Source organism: Rutilus rutilus (genome assembly GCF_951802725.1).
Source record: "Rutilus rutilus genome assembly, chromosome: 13".
Taxonomy (NCBI): domain Eukaryota; kingdom Metazoa; phylum Chordata; class Actinopteri; order Cypriniformes; family Leuciscidae; genus Rutilus; species Rutilus rutilus.
The window spans coordinates 27,487,734-27,504,591 of NC_140218.1; the positions used below are offsets into that span (position 1 = coordinate 27,487,734).

The following is a 16,858-nucleotide window of genomic DNA, read 5'->3' on the forward strand; positions in this document are numbered from 1 at the left end:
GAATTTCAAAGCACAAACTATAGCTAACTCTGGAAATCTACATATAAGCCTATGATTTTGAAAGTATGAAGGGTTTGAAGTAAATAAGCTGCATCTGAGGAAGTCTGCTTCTTAGAGCGAATTGTACAATGAAGGCTCATAGATTAGTCCTTGTCACTCCTGGCAAAGCGCAATGGCAGAAAGCCTGGGGTAACGAAATGCTCATTTACTGATTAAACTAATTTCTTAAAACGGCAGTCAAAGTAGCCAACTCAATTCACAAATGATTGAGACTTTCCTTTGGCCAGCCTCATTCACTTATCAATACAACCTTCCCACTTCCCTCACCGACTCAGTCTCAGCAATGGCTGAGATGTATTGCTCTACTGTGAGATCAAATGGACTTTGTAATGAGCGTATAGGCAGACAGACTCATTAGGGTTAGTCTTTAACCACAACGATATTACACTAAAACGCTTTAGTTCAAATTTTATAAAGCTCTTTTTTTTCAGAATAAAATGTGAGGTGCTGAGCAAAACTCGCAGTCAGGCCATTAATGTGCAGATGCTAATGTGTTCAGTGTGGTTAGGCGGTTGCTTTCTGACTGAAGTCAAAAGAGCCCACCATCAAGCAGTGTTATTTTGGCAATATTTATGTATTATTATAGTAAACCTTTACAATAAAGTCCCATTTGTTAACATTAGTAAATGCATTAGCTATTACTGTGCTAGACTAACTGGGATTACTCACAGCGCTTACATATTTTTGCCCTATTGTTGGTTTGATTGCTTCTATTGTTCTCCTCATTTGTAAGTCGCTTTGGATAAAAGCGTCTGCTAAATGATTAATTGTAAATGTAGCAATGAGAAATATATTTTTTTAAGCAATTATTCATCTTTTTTTTAATGTTAGTTAGTAAAAATAAAGCTGTTCGTTGTTTGTTCATATTAATTCACGCTGCACTAACAAATGTAATCAAACAACTTTTGATTTTAAACATTAGAAAATGTTGAAATTAACAGTAACATTTAAAGCCCTTATGTATAACTAGCATGTATACACGTTAATTAAACGATTTAATAATCAATTAAGAAGGAGTTTATTACGCTGTACCCACATTGGACCAGCGGTTTGGAAAACAGATGGATGGATGATTTATTTGCGAGCGCCATCTTCTGGTCAGACGCGGGAATTAATTTACAGCGACTCTCACAGTGCATTATGGGTATTCTCTAGCCATTGAGCAAAACATCGGTTGTACACTCATTTTTGCGGTGCAATGTGGAATTGAATGAGTGCACTCGATAACGTCCACTATGGTTTCAGACTCCACTACAAATGGCAGTCCCCTCAAATAGTGCCCTAGTTACGGGGCGATTTCGGACACAATCTTTGTCTGGATCAGATTCAGAACGATGGTCAAATAGATCAAGTGTCAAGTCCATCCTAACCACCAAAGCCCTATACCTCTTCATGGGTTCGGCATTTTATTCGGTTACGTTAGGCAGTTTTGATTTATATGCTGTTGATTGTGCGTAAACAGCGTGATCAGCGGAAACTTCCCTGCAATCGATTCTAACGATTTTATTGGTCATTTCAATCACAGTACTGATTGCCTACACCAAACACTGATCCCTAAACCTACCCGTCACTGTAACCTTTACCAATGAAGTGGTTTGGGGGGGGGGATCAAGCACGTAAACACCTTCTATCGCTTCTTCTAGTTTATGCAGATCTTCTTCACTTGTTTTTGGATCCGCAGATGCTGTACTCTTTCAGAAGATCCGTAACAGCGCCCTTCCACCGTATAACAGTGAAAACATGGATTGCCGGAAAAACGTGTCAATGGCGGAGAAGCTCTGTGTCATAAATGATGGAAAATCTTGTCAGTGGCAGGGAGAGAGTTAAGAAATAAAGTCACACTATGGCATACACAGTCACAATTACAAAAAATAAAGTCGCAATTGCACGCAAGCTGCACAATTTGAGTTCATCATGTCTGTAGCATAAACGTGTAAAGCCCTATTCGCACGGGATAAGTATTACCTGGTGACCTCTAGTCATTTGTAATAATTGCAGAGGTTGTCTGTGATCTTAATCCTGTGCGAATCGGCCGTGTCTGTAATTTGTAAAGTTCCCCCGCAAATGACCTACCATATTTCGCCGAACGCCGAGGTCCCGTGATAATATTAGTCCCGTGCGAATCGGCATCTCTGTGATTTGGCGGGGTCGTTTATAATTTTATAAACGTTTTTGTTTCCTGTGCGCCTTTTTATCCATCTTATCAAGTCAGTAAATTCAAGTAAAATCACAGGCTTCGCATATCCCGTGCAAATGCGCCACACGAAATTCAGATGTGGGGGGGTAATTTCTAAATCACACGTGGTCCCCATATAATAGTAATCCAGTGCGAATAGGGCTTAAGTCACCAAAGTTTAATACTTACGTACGGCTATAGGGGAAAAGCTTGGGGCAAGAGAGGCATAGCGATACAACAGCCAGCAGTGATATTTATCTGAAAGGTCTGCGACTCTAGATTTCCATGGTAAAACAGTGCTTCCTGGAAGACATCGACACATACCCCTTCATTTTCCACATGGTGTCCATTTAAAAGATGTCAGTGAACCCAATGAATGTGAAAGGGTGTCTGATGAAGCGGCAAGAGAAAATTGCGCTGACTCACGGCAATCAGGCCGAATCATGCTGTCACCCACAAGACCACAAAGCTTAACTGCCTTCTGAATAATTTACATTCTTCTGTACGATCAGGGCAGAACTTCATACACACAGCTGACTCATATACAGGCAAATAAGCTCCCGTGGGAGGCTGCCCTCCCCCTGTGAACATCAAAACCTTCCCAACCCTGACACAAAGGCACAGGCACAGGCACTCTCTTCTTGGACGCAAACGGCAAACGGGACGCTGTTAAATGTTAAATGTTGATCTACACTCTCTGAGCCCTGCGAAGGGGGTGGAGAGGTAGAGAGAGGATCAGTTTGTCAGTCCTGGAGGCCATAAGAGCACACAGTGCAGAGAGGATGGATCTTGCCGGGTTACAGGGTGGAAAAAAGGCCACAGAAAGAGGCTTATATTAAAGATGAGCACTTTATGTCATAGTGCAACATCCTGTCTATTCAGTTGCTTTCTTCTGGTTGATTTTTGAGGGCAGCATGGCTGGATCCCCACAAACTAAAATCATAAAAAATATTTTCATTACTTAAAATAAACACTAACGGAAATAAAATCTCATTGGCAAAAAAAGATAAAATATATATAATTTAAAAAAAAAAATTATAAGTAGTTATCTTTTATATTTTTATGATTCTTATGATTAAATTTCTAAGCATTGTAGTCAGTACTGCAGATATTCACTTGTTGAAAAGCTAAAGCACACTTGGATTTGTTCTAGATCATCAGATAATGTAATGCAACATTTTTTACCGTAAAAAATGCTTTAGAAATGTAAGCTTGTCTTGCAATGGACCGTCTGTGAAATCTACATCTACGAGACAGTAGGGTTTCCAAATTTTGTCATTTTATGATTCTAAATGTTTTTCACAAGCACCTTGATGCATCTTTTTTCCGGGTCGCAGCTGATGCGGACAGTTTGTGCAGCATTACGTCACCAAAATGTGGTGGATAAATGGACCGCAAGGGCTAAGGGTGGCATTTTGGAACGGGCCCATTGACTGTCTGTGCGCCAAGACAACAAAGCAGCTATTGTACCTCCAGTTTAAGACTCAGCCTAAGGGGCTGTCTACACGACACCGGTTTCAACTAAAAACGGAAAACTTTTTATGCATTTTGACCGTTAATTTACATGTCAAAGGCGTTTTGAGGGCCTGAAGACAAAAAATGACAAAGTTTTTGAAAATTATACCGTAAACGTCTGAAACTACAAAAACATGAATTTGAAAAAACATACGAGTTACTGTGCTACCGCATTCACAAGCGAAAACAAATGTGTGAAATGCACGCACACGGGTTGGTTGCTTCTTACTGGTTACCTCAAGACTACCTTTGTAACACATTCACCTTTGGTTGTACTTGTGGGGGAAACAAAGTGTGTTAAAACAGGATCTTAGTTGCATTCCTACCAAATGTTTTGAAACTGCCAAATGCAGCATAGTGCAATACATGTCAGCACACTGTCAGCAGGAGAACTCATGGGACGTTATATAGGGGCGCTGAGAGCATGTTGGAGGCGTGTGTAGGACGGGATGGTTGCAGTTTGCCATTAATAGCACGCTGAGCTCAATTAGTCCAAACTACGTGCTACTGGAATAGCAGAATTTTTGCCACTTTGTGTTGCTACAGCCTTGGCATGAATTAGACATTTGGTTTTCAGCTAAATAGTGGTGCCTGCTGTTTACTATTGCTCATACTTGGGTAGTTTTTTTAAAGTAATTGAACAAACCTCTAAAGTATTACACTTTGGCACATTACTCATCCAGCACAGTTTCTGCTAAAGAATGGCACATCAAATCATGCGGCTTGTTGAGGAAAGGTGTGCAATTATAATTTTTACCCTTTCACACGTTTAAAATATTCTAGTTGCGTTTTTTAAACTGGCCATTATTTTTTGAATGTATCACCTATTTCTACCCCAACTCTTCAAGCATGTCTTGGAATAGATCTGTATGAACGACGTGTCTTTTTATTTAATTTTTCCTTTTTATTCAAAATATTCACAAAGGTGTTAACTATCGTGAAATATCTGATATTCCGATCCTCAGACAGTTGATCTGTAAGTTATAACAGGCGGCGGACGTTGTGATGTTGCGCCACAACTCAGAGAATCAACGGTGTTGGAATTACAACATATAAAATTCATCGATTTTTCCTGAAAGACATGAAAGTAAGTGGCCGGTGAACTGGGAGAAGAATAAATTTTATAGTTACCAACACAATGTCTGATGTAAATAAACCACATTTTCAAATTGTTTAAAATGTGTATTATTGCCTCTTACATAGACCAGACTATATATATTTTTTTTTTTTTTTCAAGTACTTATGTGTATATAAATGACTGAAACCTAAAATAAACATTGTGTGGATGAAAACATTGAATAGTTGTCATCCATGACAAGTGCTGAGATATTCAAATGAGAAATAACTAGGGTTTACTTTTCCCACAACCTATCAACTGTTAACTAGAGAACGTGCACAATGATTATAGTAATTTTAATGACTTCCCAGTGAGCATACATCTCCGAGAGCTCTGAACATCTGCAAAACATCTCATTATTGTGTACAACATCTAATAGCGTCTTAGTGAAAAATATTCACTTACTAAATTATAAACATCACTACATCAGAATGTCTTTTTAACATCTGATAGGGAATGCTTTAATAGAGCAGTAGGCTACTGCAAATGAGCAAACTCTCTAAAAGCACATCTTTCATCTCATCCAGATGAAAGAGCAGACAGACATCTGGGTGACTTATAGATTTTAATCATTTACATCATTTTTCCAGACCTGGAAGACAGCATTTTAAAGCTTGAAAACCAATTAGACTTTGTTATCCAATTGATGAAGACCTTTGTGTACTCAGCTGAGCCTCTTCAAGCAAAACATAGCAAAACAATATGGCTTGAACCACAAGGGTGCAAACAAAACACAACAATACGCCAACAAATACATAAGTCCAGTTGTTTTCTACAAATGCTAATTTTTCTCTTAGCGTGCTCCTTCCGGTTTATTATAGCAAACTAACACGGTGAGTACTGGAGCGTATGTACTCGCGCGCTCTCCATAATTCTCAACAGCTTTCAGTTAATTGGCTTCTCGAGCCACACGAAGCGCGCGCGACTGCCCCTGGTGCCACACCCTCTTTTCATTAAACAGCCAAGACACCTCAGTTACATCTGAGTCACCAATAAGCAACATTTTGAACTAAAGTAAACCACCTGACCTACCACCGCATTCAGACCACGAATTTAAGTGTTATTCTGCGCGTGATACAATAACATATAGGGGGTTGGCCAACCATTAAATGCCTCAGGCCAACGGTGAGGAAACACAGCACCTGAAAGCCTAATATTTCCTATGAATCTTTATGCACGTAATACATAAGCGTTTAATATCAGCGTTATCCTCCTTCACAAGGTAGCCTACACTGACAGGCGCGCGCCGCTCATTTACACGTATTGTTCAGCATAACAACGGCATCCTTTCACTGTCTTCTCTAACAAACCGATTTTTTTTTATGTTGATGAATGACCACATGACCGAAAGCAGTAGCAGTAGCCACTGGCCTGCTGCACGAAATGTTAAATGACATAGTAATATAAAAATGTAAGCCTCTTCACAAGGACATATGGACTGAGCCCTCGCTGCAAGCGCTGTTTCAACCTGTTTAGTGCACACTTTACGGATAGTGAGCGTACATACACCGGATGACATCGCAACAAAGAGCCCTACCTGTCTCTCCAGGTTTGACGCGCGTATTTCCGTCCAAATGCCGACCATTGAGGGCTTGCGAATGCCACCGCCCAGCTGCTTCTATTCACCGTCAAAGGATGGAGACTGTCCGAGAGGATGAATGAGCGGACGGAGGGGGAAGAGCAGCTCCTGGATGGATGAGAGGAGAGGAGAGGAAAGGAAAGGAAAAGAGGAGGAGGAGAAGAGCGTAGGGGGCGTATGCGCGCTGGATACACCAAACTCCTTCCTCACAACTGAGAGAGCAGCGCTGAACTGAACACGCACTGATTTCATCATCACGGATGCGCTGTGAGCCTCTGTTCCGCTTTATGTACGTCCATATAGGCTACACTACCGCATTCATGTAGTTCAGTGAACCACTTAAGAAATAGATACATTAATGTAAGAGTACCTTTTTGCCTATCTGTATGTATATTGCGAGAGAGCAAAATACACCTAAATAGAATTGAATAGAATACTTTTTTTGTCCCAATACAGACGCTGTAAAATATTTTAAAATAGGTAACCTAAAAATGTATTTCAACCTCCCCCGAAAGCCTGTAGACTGATGTTTGTGATGGACGTTTTTGCCGGGAAAATCGGGTGTGTAGGACAAAAGTGTGAGCACAAGCAATAACTTGCTGGTTGCAGTTCACTTAAAGGGGTAGTTCGTCCAAAAATGAAAATTCTGTCTTTTATTTACATTTAAACATTGATCTGAGAAGTACAGAAGCTCAACCGAACCTGCTTGATGTGCGAGATCAATCCTCTGCATATTACACAAAAATGAACCTCATTTGTTCTTGTTGAAGCTCAAACGTGCTGTGTAACACATGAGAATGAACCTCATTTGTTCTTGCTGAAGCTCAAACGTGCTGTGTAGCACACAAGAACAAACTTCACTGGTTGAGGAAGCTCAAACGTGCTGCGTAACACATGAGAATGAACCTCATTGGTTCTTGTGGAAGTTCAAACGAGCTGCGTAACACGAGAATGAACCTCATTGGTTCTTGTGGAAGTTCAAACGAGCTGCGTAACACGAGAATGAACCTCATTGGTTCCTGCTGAAGCTCAAACGTGCTGCGTAACACGAGAATGTACCTCATTGGTTCCTGCTGAAGCTCAAACGTGCTGCGTAACACAAGAACAAACCTCATTGGTTCTTGCAGAAGCTCAAACGTGCTGTGTTACAGTGAACCTCATTAGTTCTTGTGGAAGCTCAAACGTGCTGCGTAACAGTGAACCTCATTAGTTCTTGTGGAAGCTCAAACGAGCTGCGTAACACCAGAACAAACCACATTGGTTCTTGCAGAAGCTCAAACGTGCTGTGTAACAGTGAACCTCATTGGTTCTTGTGGAAGCTCAACCAAGCTGCGTTACACGAGATCAAACCTCATTGGTTCTTGCAGAAGCTCAAACGTGGTGCGTAACACGAGAATGAACCTCATTGGTTCTTGCAGAAGCTCAAACGTGCTGCGTAACACGAGATCAAACCTCATTGGTTCTTGCAGAAGCTCAAACGTGCTGCGTAACACGAGAATGAACCTCATTGGTTCTTGCACAAGCTCAAACAAGTTGCGTAACACGAGATCAAACCTCATTGGTTCTTGCAGAAGCTCAAACATGCTGCGTAACACGAGAATGAACCTCATTGGTTCTTGTGGAAGCTCAAACGTGCTGTGTAACAGTGAACCTCATTGGTTCTTGTGGAAGCTCAAACAAGCTGCGTAACACGAGATCAAACCTCATTGGTTCTTGCAGAAGCTCAAACGTGCTGCGTAACACCAGAACAAACCTCACTGGTTCTTGCAGAAGCTCAAACGTGCTGTGTAACAGTGAACCTCATTGGTTATTGTGGAAGCTCAAACAAGCTGCGTAACACGAGAATGAACCTCATTGGTTCTTGCAGAAGCTCAAACGAGCTGCGTAACACGAGAATGAACCTCATTGGTTCTTGCAGAAGCTCAAACGAGCTGCGTAACACAAGAATGAACCTCATTGGTTCTTGCGGAAGCTCAAACGTGCTGAACCTCATTGGTTCTTGCAGAAGCTCAAACGTGCTGCGTAGCACGAGAATTAACCTCATTGGTTCTTGTAGAAGCTCAAACGACCTCCGTAACATGAGAACAAACTTCATTGGTTCTTGCAGAAGCTCAAAAGTGCTGCGTAACACATGCAAATGAACCTCATTGGTTCTTGTGGAAGCGCAAACGTGCTGCATAACACGAGAATTAACCTCATTGGTTCTCTTACGTCAAGAGAACATGCTTGAGCTTCAGTTTACCACAACTGATGTCTGAGTTTATGAATGTTTATATGTAAATAAAAGCCTAAATTCATATAAAGCGACCGCTCAATTCATATGGATTCGTTTTTCATTACTAATCCATATGAATTGAGCGGTCACTTTATATGAATTTAGGCTTTTAAAAGACACGATCACTTTAAATGAGCTTTTAAAAGACACGATCACTTTATATCAATTTCTCTACATGAACCGAAGATGATGGCAAATCTCACGGGTTTTAAAAGACATGAGGGTGAGTAATTAATGACAGAATTTAAATTTTTGACATGACTGATAGAAATGCTTCACTTATGAATTAAGGCATCCAAATGCACTGCTGATGAAACTGAAAGCAATCATCAATTGTGAAGGCCAGCTGTCTGAATTCTTTTTTCTTTTCTTTTTTTTTTAGCAAATGTTTTAATGTTGTTATAAATATATTACCTCATACAAATACATCTAAAATATATATATATATATATATATATATATATATATATATATATATATATATATATATACATACATACAAATAATTGCACTAATATTTGGAGTATTATTGCATATTCAGCCCTATTATAGGAAATGTGCTCTGAAGTGGGAGTGCATTTGTAATTACAGCACAGGAAACGGGTGTGCATGCTGAGAAAATTACAGCGGAGTGTGCAAATGACAGACCTTCAATACACAAGTGTGTGTACAGGCATGTATGAAGCCATTATTCTAGAGAAAGTTTTATTATTTCCTGAACAAATGGAAAAAAGCAAGAAGAATTTCTTTATATTACACTCCGCTGTAATTTTCTCAGCAGCATGCAGCACTCATTTCCTATGCTGTAATTACAAATGCACTTCCACTACAGAGCACATTTCCTATTAGGCTATTGTACCTCACATATATATGCTAAACAATCACTGAAGTGAAATGATTCACAATAAACAATAAATGCCTACATAACAAATCTGCTTGGTAGCCTACAGCTGGAACTGTTGCTATTAATATTTCAACCAGAGGATGGCAGCATTATTTTTTTCCTGACCATGTAATGGTTCATTCACAGGTCTCTGTGTTTTGTAAACAGTGGACTGTGTTGTGAATGTTACTCCCATTTGCATTGCACAGAATATGTGGGAAAACCATTGTCGGGAGACGAGGGCGATCTTTCGAGTAATTACCATCATTATGCATATTTTACTGGGAAACAACACCCTTGTTTTCAGTCCTTTGTGGTTTGGAGAGAATGTCAAGAAAAGTTCATTTGTCATGTTAGAGATAAAATCAGATAGTAGGGGAACTGTTTGTCATAATGTTTGTCATAATGTCCCACAACCCACCTACACTAGTAGGTCGCAACCCAAAATATGAGCCACATGTCAGAGTGCACACAGCAGGAAAAAATAATGCTTAATGCTAAATGCAAATAATAAAATTCAACTAACAATATAATTGTGAATAGAATAAATATGCTTTGTGGCCTTTAAAAGGGAGGAGAAAACACATCCTATATCTTTTGCTGTAGATGTCAAATGCGTGCGTCCAAATCTTTTGACACAAATTCATCTGGCATTTTGTAGAAGCCATAGCCAAGTGAGGCAAATGCCAACATGGACAGGTTGCGTGACATGCCCTCATCCTTTCAAGCTATGAACAAAAGTACGCAAAGTAAAACATAAAATACAACCCAGACTTCATTTAATATGGGTTCACTTACAGGAGAATGGTTTGTTTTAAAAAACGAGAGCATGAAAACAGTTCAAGACGTTTAAAAAAAAACCAGCAGGTTAATAATTTTCGCATAATTTCGAGTTGATGGTAATGTAATACATTAAAGTGTTTAAATTTAAAGGAACACTCCACCGTTTTTTTAAATAGGGCTTATTTACCTTCTTTCCTACATTTAGATAGGTGGGCAAATGCATTTTTGTCTCAGTGCATGCATTGTTTTAGTTTGACAGGGTCGGCTCTAGCTTAGCTTAGCATAATGAATGGAATCCTTTGTTGCCAGCTAGCATGTCCTGAGTAAAAGTGATAAAAAAACACAAAAAAACCCCACCTAATTACTTCTTGTGGCCTGCGTATTCACAACAAGTACAAATAGTGATGCAGATTAACACTAGGCGATTTCCTAGGCAGATACTGACTTATATATTAAGGACTATATTAGGGGGAAGCACAGGCGAAGCACTGCTACTTGGGCGCAGAGATATCACGCCCAAGTAGCAGTGCTTCGCCTGTGCTTCCCCCTAATATAGTCCTTAATATATAAGTCAATATCTGCCTAGGAAATCGCCTAGTGTTAATCTGCATCACTATTTGTACTTGTTGTGAATACGCAGGCCACAAGAAGTAATTAGGTGGTTTTTTTGTGTGTTTTTTTATCACTTTTACTCAGGACATGCTAGCTGGCAACAAAGGATTCCATTCATTATGCTAAGCTAAGCTAGAGCCGACCCTGTCAAACTAAAACAATGCATGCACTGAGACAAAAATGCATTTGCCCACCTATCTAAATGTAGGAAAGAAAGTGAATAAGCCCTATTTAAAAAAACGGTGGAGTGTTCCTTTAAGGAAATTCGGTTTACTTTTGCATGATGTATTGGGTCGCCACTTGATATCTATTGTAAAATCTGGGCATTGATAGAAAACTTGATTCAACAGCTTGCCTGATACAACAAGGCTTGTTATCTGGAATGATCAATTGGATTGGGGAGGGAGGTGTGTCTCAAACCAAGATAAAACACCTCTTTCAGTTCATCTTACTCATTGTACATATTGGAAGAAAAAGGGAGAATTTGCCAGAGCTGACTTTTAAGGGAGGACAAATATAACAACCAGTCAAATATTGACCAGATTTTGTCATTGAGTTGTTTTAATAAAATTCTATGTTTCACTCTTTCCACCTACACGTTTATCTGAGGGAGAGGGAGCATTATTATTGCTGTGTTAAAATGATATAGCACATTTTCTCCTGAGAATAACATGGTTGATAAGTGTGTAAAAAAGAAAAGATGTTTTTAAGTCAATTAATTATTGCAAGAAAACATCTTGCCTGACTTCTGCAAATTGTTGCCTTTGCCTGCATGGTTTAAACTTTTAATACTATGTTATTTGTCTCATATTTTCTGTACAAAATGTGCATGTCATGGTGAACAAAGTTCTTGTTATCATAATCTGCTGATAACATCATATGAATAATCATATTCATACTCATGAGACAAAAACATGAAATAGGCTAGACCTCAAAATTTGGTACACGACATGGAAAAACCCAACAAATTCATTATTTTGAATGCTGAGGAACTAACTCATCCTGACAACACAAAGCAACAAAGTTAAAATATTTTTTTCAAAATTAGCAAAAATTAAACAAACCACCATCAAACAATACAACCATAATGATAATTTGTGCGCATGCTGAAAGTGTGAAAAGGACTAAAAAATGCATAAAAATAACTCCCTACAATTACACTTGAAAAAAATCACAATATCGGAATATAAAAGCTGTTGATAGACCTTAGAACTTCAGAATTTTAAGTAAAAAACGACAACAAATCAAGTAAATATTTGGATGTTTTGCAGCATTATGTACTTGATCTAAAAATGCATTGCATTTTATTGTGATACTATGGAACCCTTAAGTGACATTTGTTTTTTTGCTACTTGAATGTTATCTTCGCTTGTTACTGGATTATTGCTGTATGTTTCTTGGTGTCTATTAAATACTTAACTAATCTTCAGGCCTGATAATTCTGGATCAACAAGCCAGCAGGTGTGACATATATGAGCAAGCAAATGTTTTCTTACGCTCATACTGTAATGCCTATACGTTTCTCATGCACAAAATGTTCTTGTAATATTATTTTATGGACGGCTAGGTGTTCTTTTTTTTTTTCTACAAATTGTCACTTCAGAGGCTCCATAATATGGACACTACTATGTCCTTCTTAAGGCTGGCCCACAGTAAAAGATTTTAAAAATTTGATCAGATTTTCAAAATGTGAGAGACGATAAAAAAACATAGATTTAACTGTTTTGTTCCTATAGTGTGGGGACTCGGAGAAGACTGAATCGAAAACTATGTTGGCATAAGTGGAATCGCATTGTTCAACTAATCTGGGTGAATGTGATTTCACCAAGTACAATTTGTTCTTTGTTGATCCTGGAACAACATTCCAATCAGCCAATCAGATTTGAGGGACAAGTTTACAGTTTATGTCAAGTTTAGGCTTACATCCAGGGTTAGGTGCTTCTACATCAGTGTTATTCACCTATCATTATTGATTTTAGGGATAACTTATGCGTGGGCTTAGGTTTAACATTTTCGGACAGATATATTGTCATATTGAGCATGTCTTGGCAAAATCATGGTGACCTACTTATCTGACCATTATCAAGTTCAGTAAGAGTAGGCTACTCTCTAACACTTGTGGTGTACCCCAGGGATCCATTTTGGGACCACTACTATTCACACTGTATATGCTACCCCTGGGATCTATTATGAGTAAATTTGAAATGCGTCGTATCACTGTTATGTCTGAATAATCATGCAATATCTGCAGCAGATAAGTTTAATGTATTCTAGTTAAAGGCCCAAGTATCTTCTCTCTATGTGTGTACTGACAGAGAAGCAGGTGATCTTGTAACTGAGCTTATGTAGTGCATCAGTGCAATTGAGTTTAAATTCTATTTAAGGTATTATGATCAGACACAGGAGTATTCAAACATCAGATCAGTGCATAGTGTGTTTAAGAGTGTTTGATGAACTGTATTACTCTGTTTAATGGATGTTTTAAAATGAAATTCAAATTGAGTTGAGAAAATGCAATGACAGTTTCTCCTTAAAATATTTTTTTAATGGATTATAAACCAAAAGCAAATTTAGTAAGTCCGCAAGACACTAGTCTGTGAGCCATCTGGGAATGAAGGCTTCCAACATAATGAACTAATCAGGTCTCAGTAATGTCTGCCAATTCCTTGAATCTCACCATGCCTGAGTGCTCTCCAATGTTTTTGATGCAATTTGAATTCTACATTTAAGTATTTATTTTTAATGAATTGAATCAGAACTTGGTGAGTGTCCCCCAAATGCCCATTTGATTTAGTCTCAAAATGGTGAGAAAAGTACTGTAATTTCCCAAATTCACTCAACCTGAATTCTCACTGATTCTTAGGGGCTGTAGTAAAACACATTGTGGATTCCAGCGATTTGCAAACAAAGGGCATCTAGTTCTTCAAATGGACACCCAACAACTCAGAAAATGACCATATTAGTTTCAAAGCTTTTTCAATACAATAAGCCACTCTGTGGGAACTTCTTTTGAAATGGTGCTTTAAAAACACAGATTCACTGTATTCTTTTCTTATATGGAATAAGGATTCACATTTTCCCCTCCAAGTCTGTTCTCAAATGATAAGATCTGTAGAATTATTTTTGATGAAAATATACAGTATGTTCATTGGAGATTAAAATGTTAGTTTTTCCTCCAAACTAAATTATATTTTACAGTGTCTCTACTCTAAAACTTCAGCTTCTGTAAACTATTACATTTCAAATTGAGGAGGCTGCAGATTTTCATATAATAAAAATGCCTGCCCATTTTAAACACATACTAAAATGAGGTTTATTTTGCCCACTAGAAATTTGTTTTCAGTAATATTTGTTTTATATATATATATCAACCATTCATCTGAAGTTTTTGTCCAAGTGGAATGTTAGTTTGCAGAAGGGGTTCTTTTATAGCCCGTTTTTATGGTTAGGTCATGAAAGTGATTAAACTGGAGATTTTCTGTAGCTGGGTCTGGGCAAAGCTTCACATGGGTGTTGTTTTACTTGGCTGTCCAATCAAACTGTGTTTGCTTTGTGCATATATGTTTGAATACTGATGTTACATATATTTTTGTTTCATGTTCTTAGTGGCTTTTGAGGTAGAGCTTCTTAAATACTCAAACCCCCAGGTATTGCATGCATTAATGCCCTCAGGAGTTGGGTTCCCAAAATGTTTTTCATCATAATAACTGAAAGTGCTCATGAAAACCTTGTTTGTTGTTATATAAGCACCTTTGGAAATGATATCCACAAAGGATAATAATATGTATTTGATTTATTTGAATTAATGCGCAGTCAGTCTAGGGTCAATTCAAAGTATTTCTGAATTTAAATTACTTTGCAATGATTGCAAAATTACAGCAACTGATATGAAAGCCCTTATTTCCCTCTGTCCACAAAAATGAGAGATTCTTGCGAGTGAATTGTTTCTTTTTTTTTTTTTTTTTTTCTAAATAATTGGTGTGGAATTCCTTTTTCTCCACTGAAGCTAACCAGGGTGTTGGATGGGAAAACTTCCTGATGTTTGTGGGTTTGATTCAGGGTGAGTGATAGGCATGTCCCATGCCCAAACATGGCTTCTGCCAAGACCCTCATGAAATTCAGATAAGTAAATATGTCATTTTACATTAAAATATGAATTTATCAGTTAGGAATAGAACAAGATACAGAAAAACAACAACACTGTTGTATAACTCTGGGTACTGAATGAATTATATTCGGATTACTTGTCATTTTGTTGTTGTGCTTCTGTTTCTTGTATTCCCTTTGAGTTTAGTCCTTGATTACTCCCTAGTTAGTTGCCATGGTTACTGATTAGTTTCACATGTGTCTCATCTAGTTTCCTTTGTTACTCCTTGCCAGTTCTTGTTTGTCTTTGTGTGGTATGCAATCTCCCAAGTTTCTGTTATTTAGGGTCCATTTACACAACGCTGTCTTCAACTAAAAACAGGAACATTTTTATGTGTTTTGGATGTGCATTTACACGACAACAGCGTTTTGGGGGCCTGATAATGCAAACTTTTGAAAACAGGATTCAAAACGATACTGTTATTGTCTCTGCGTAGACTACAAAAACATACATTTTTGAAAAGGCGCATGCTTACGTGTTCAGTCTACAGGCACGTAGTGTTTCTTTACAAAGTGACGTCGCCAACTACTGGCCCGGCATGCATAATACAGCGTTTTTAGATGCTTGCGCAGATTCGTGTGAACGTAGATCATTTTGACAACGTTGCATAAGGAAAAAAAATCTATTTAGTGTAAATGTACCCTAAATGTGCGTTTAGCCTTTATCATTTTTTTTTTAAATTCCTCTAAAGAAAACGCGTAAAAAATTTGGTATGAGCCCACTTAACATCTCATAATAAGGGCAACTAACTGCCATTTCAACTTCTGACATTTGGAATTTCACATATTTGATCAGTTATGGCCCCTAGGTTTCAAACAAGTAGCTCAGACAGCAACATAGTGTCGGCCCAGATGGCCCACATCTGGTACACGTGGATTCCACACATACCAGATGTGGGCCGGATCTGGGCCGACACTATGTTGCTGTCTGGGAGGTTTTTAGGTAACACTTCACAATAAGGTCTAATTTGTAAACATTAGACCATGCATTAACTATCATAAACTAACAATGGTAAGATATATATTTTTATATTATTCTGCATTTATCAATCTTTGTTAATGTTAGTAAACAAAAATGTTGATCATGTTCAAAGTGCAATGTTAACAGATACAACCTTTGATCTAAAAAATGTAGGCCGATTAGTAAATATTGAGCTTCCTTAAGATTAAAATAGTGTATAGAAGTATTGTAACTAATGTAGTTAACTCATGTTAACAAATTAAACCTTGTTGCAAAGTGTTACTGGTTTTTCAATACTCATGAAGTTTATTTACTTAATCATTTTAAGGCAATGGGTTTCCTCACTTTTTTAAGTCAACTGATCACTTTTTACAGTGTACATACAGTATTGTCAAACTACATCAGCATATTGTAAAGAAAATGTAATTCTTGCAGAGTTTGTTTACTAAAACATCCCAAAACCTTTAAAAATGCCTCATAGTGCCACATTATAACTAATATGACTAAAATGTGAATGTGACTGCGCACAGATGATTATTGCAGTACTCAGAATGCACCTATTTTGTATTTGAGGTGTTAAAAGTTAGGGTTGTTATATATGCCAAAATTTACTATAGCTATTGTAGTTTTGTAAACTTGAGGCACACCAGAAACCACATGCTTGGTTTTCAAAGGAGGCCAAACTTAATGTCTTCCAGCTCAGAAGGTAAAATAATAAATAATGGACTACGTACATCAACATGAGCGAATT

The 16,858-nt window shown here is 38.0% G+C and overlaps 1 protein-coding gene across 2 annotated transcripts in view; it reads right to left on the minus strand.

Moving 5' to 3' along the window:
* Positions 1–6,680, minus strand: part of LOC311302418 (band 4.1-like protein 1) — a 79,865-nt gene extending 73,185 nt beyond the window's left edge. The window contains exon 1 of one of the 2 annotated variants that reach the window (XM_084428284.1): positions 6,406–6,680. The gene's annotated coding sequence lies outside the window, so the exon portion shown is untranslated. The remainder of the gene's footprint in view (positions 1–6,405) is intronic. The other variant, XM_084428288.1, reaches the window with a different exon arrangement.
* Between the last annotated feature and the right edge of the window lie 10,178 nt (positions 6,681–16,858).